The sequence below is a fragment of the Bos indicus x Bos taurus genome, chromosome 2 (genome assembly GCF_003369695.1).
Source record: "Bos indicus x Bos taurus breed Angus x Brahman F1 hybrid chromosome 2, Bos_hybrid_MaternalHap_v2.0, whole genome shotgun sequence".
Taxonomy (NCBI): domain Eukaryota; kingdom Metazoa; phylum Chordata; class Mammalia; order Artiodactyla; family Bovidae; genus Bos; species Bos indicus x Bos taurus.
Window position 1 is genome coordinate 110,028,880 of NC_040077.1, and position 3,699 is coordinate 110,032,578.

Consider the following 3,699-nt stretch of genomic DNA (forward strand, 5'->3'; position numbering starts at 1 on the left):
TTTTCCTATATAGGCCATTACAGAATATTGAGTAGAGTTCCCTGTTTATATGTCAATCCCAATCTCCCAATTTATTCTTCTCTCCTTTCCCTCTTGGTAACCATAAGTTTATTTTCTACATCTGTGACTTTATCCCTGTTTTGTAAATAAGCTCATTAAGGAAAGCATCTCTGATGGTATAGGAGTATAAGAAGCTAATAGCACAAAAAGCCAAGAAAAGAGATTTCTTTCAAAAGGAAGAGCCTGTGCAAATGCTAGGAGCAGGGAACTTGGAGTGTTCAAGGAACAGAGGAAAAATCACTTGTGGCTGGAACATTGTAAAGCTGATTGTGAGTGTTGCTATGCAGTTGAGAAGGAAGAAACAGAGAGTTTTTGTTCAGTGTACATTAGGGCTAAGCCCCCAATTCCCGTGTTTTCTGAAGATGTCTGGAAGGAGACAAGGAAAGATTACAGCAGAAAAACAGCAACAATGAGAGGAGAACTCTAGTGTGGCTCGTTCCTGCAGGCTGTGCCGTGTGATCTTGTAACAAACACTGTGATTAAGTGTGATATCTTCAGAAAGCATGTGCTGAGGCTTGGGAGTCATCAGCAGCAATGGGAAGGTTTGTTTAGTCCACAGCCAACTTCAGGGACCTATTGCTACCAGTGGATGAGCTAGAACGCTGCTCAATCCACATGTCCATCCAGTGAGTCATCATATGAGCCTGGACTGTGCTCCACTGTCTGTTACTACTGACTACCATGCTTCAGGTTGAGAACACCTGCTCCAGGAAGAACCCAAGACTTGTCTGTGTGCCAGACACTGAGACAATGCTTCTGTCCCCTTTCCTCACTCAAGCAAATTCTCAAGTCAATGAAGGGGTATCTTTATCTTCCTTTAATAGAAGAAACCAGGACTCCAAAAGAGAAGGTAATTGCTCCAAGTTGATAAATAGTGGATCCTCTGCAGGACTTAATGCTGCCACCTAGGCAGACAGAGCATGGCCATTGGCTTGACTTTTACACAAAGGAAGAAAGCACTCAGCTCTGAAGCAAGATACACATGGAATCCCAGCTTGGCCGCTGTGCCACTGTGTGAGCTTGGACAAATTAACTCATTCTTCTGAAGGACTGATGTTGAAGCTGAAACTCCAACACTTTGGCCACCTGATGTGAAGAGCTGACTCATTGGAAAAGACCCTGATGCTGGGAAAGATTGAAGGCAGGAGGAGAAGGGGATGACAGAGGATGAGATGGTTGGATGGCATTGTTAGGGGAAGCACACTGATTGAGACCACCCACCCTGGCCAGGCACCATAGTAACCATTTGCATGAGTTGTTTTATGACAGGAGATCCTGATAAGGAATACGGAACTAATAAGCCACCACCAACCAGAAAAGTTCGGGAAACGTCGAAAGGAGACACCACATGTCCGTCCACTTCCCAGAACCCCTCTCGCTAGCATCCATCTTGGCTGAGCCATGCATGTGCCACCAGGAAAGACTCTGAATTAGAATGATTGGCCAAAGACCAACCAGAAACTAATCCCATCACCATAAAACCCAAGACTGAGAGCCACACTGCAGAGCAGTTCTCCTGGGTTCCCTTACCCTGCTGCTCTCCACCCAGGTGCCCTTTCCCAATAAAATCTCTTGCTTTGTCAGCACATGTGTCTCCTCAGACAATTCATTTCCGAGTGTTAGACAAGAACCCAGTTTCAGGCCCTGGAAGGGGTTCGCCTTCCTGCAACAGCATCACTGACTCAATGGACATGAGTTTGAGTAAACTCCAGGAGTTGGTGATGGACAGGGAGGCCTTGTGTGCTGCAGTCCATGGAGTTGCAAAGAGTAGGACACGACTGAGCAGCTAAACTGAACTGACTCTCAACTTCCTTCTCTGTAAAGTGGAAGTAATTTCAATTCCTGCAGTAAAGGGCTGAGGAAGAGATAATGCTTGTGTGATATTATGATTTATAAGAAGAAATATATATTTGGTTTCATCCCCATTCCTAGCAAAATGCTTCTTAAAACTTAGAATTTCTTAAGTGGTGACTGAGATAAAGGTGACTTTGGGGATTGCCCAAGGCCACCTATGGGTACCACCTGAGGGGCTGGTTGCCAAGCCATCTAGGCCTTTAGGGTATTAGAAGTTTTGAGCCCCACCCTTCAACACCCAGGGAGGGGAGAGGGACCAGAGGTTGAATCAGTGATTTGATCAACCATGCCTATGTATAAAGAAAGAAAGAAAGTGAAGTCGCTCAGTTGCGTCCAACTCTTTGCGACCCCATGGACTGTAGCCTACCAGGCTCCTCCGTCCATGGGATTCTCCAGGCAAGAGTACTGGAGTGGGTTGCCATTTCCTTCTCCAGGGGATCTTCCCATTTCAGGGATCAAACCCGGGTCTCCCGCATTCTAGGCAGACGCTTTAACCGCTGAGCCACCAGGGAAGCCATGCCTGTGTATAAAGCCTCCATAAAATCCCCTAAAGCTAGGGTTTGGAGAGCTTCCATGTCTGTGAATGTGGGAGATTCAGGGACAGTGTGTGTTTGGAAGAGGTGTGGAAGCTCCCACCCCTCCCCATACTTTGCCCTATGCAGCTGTTCCAACTGTCTCTTCCTGAGCTACATCCTTTTAGTTTTGCTGTTCAGTCACTTAGTCCTGTCCAACTCTTTGTGACCCTATGTACCGCAACATGCATAATAAATGAGTAATCTGATAAGTAAAATGTTTCTTTGAGCCCTGTGAATCATTCTAGCAAATTAATTGAATGTGAGGAGGTCATTGGAACCTCCATTAATTAGCCAGTAGGTCAGAAGTACAGGTGATAACTGGGCTTGCAACAGGTGTCTGAAATGGGGAGGGAGGTAGTCTCCTACGACTGAGCCCTTAACCTGCCAGACACGACGCTATGTCCAGGTAGATAGTGTAGGAATTGAGATGAATTACAGGACACCCAGCTGATGTCAGAGCATTGCTGGTTGGTGTAGGGAAACCCTCTCCTTTCTGTGGAATCAGGTGCTCAGACCCTTAGCGTGTCAAGCACCCAGAGTATAATAAAGTGAAAAGGCAAAGTGTTAGTCATTCAGTCATGTCTGACTCTTTGTGACCCCATGGGCTGTGGCCCACCAGGCTCCTCTGCCCAGGGATTCTCCAGGCAAGAATATTGGAGTGTGTTGCCATTCCCTTCTTCAAGGAATCTTCCTGACCCAGAAATCAAACCCAAGCCTCCTGCTTTGCAGGAAGATTCTTTACCATCTGAGCCACTGGGGAAGCCCTGGAGTGTAATAAGAACTCAACAAATGATGTGTGTGTGTGCTAAGCCACTTCAGCGTTCAACTCTTTGTGACCCAATGGATTGTAGCCTGCCCAGCTCCTCTGCCCATGGGATTCTCATGGCAAGAATTCTGGAGTGGGTTTCCATGCCCTCCTCCAGGGGATCTTCCCAACCCAGAGATCGAACCCAGGTCTTCCACATTGCAGGGAGATTCTTTACCATCTGAGCCACCAGTGAATGCCACACAATTGTGTTTTTCCTCGTTTGCTAAATTAACCTTCCATGAAGATAACACCCACTGTCCCCTTGGTCTGCAAGGAGATCAAAGCGGTCAATCCTAAAGGAAATCAATCCTGAAAATTCATTGCAAGTTCTGTGCTGAAGCACCAATACTTTGGCCACCTACACAAAGAGCCGACTCACGGGAAAAGACCCTGAAGCTGGGA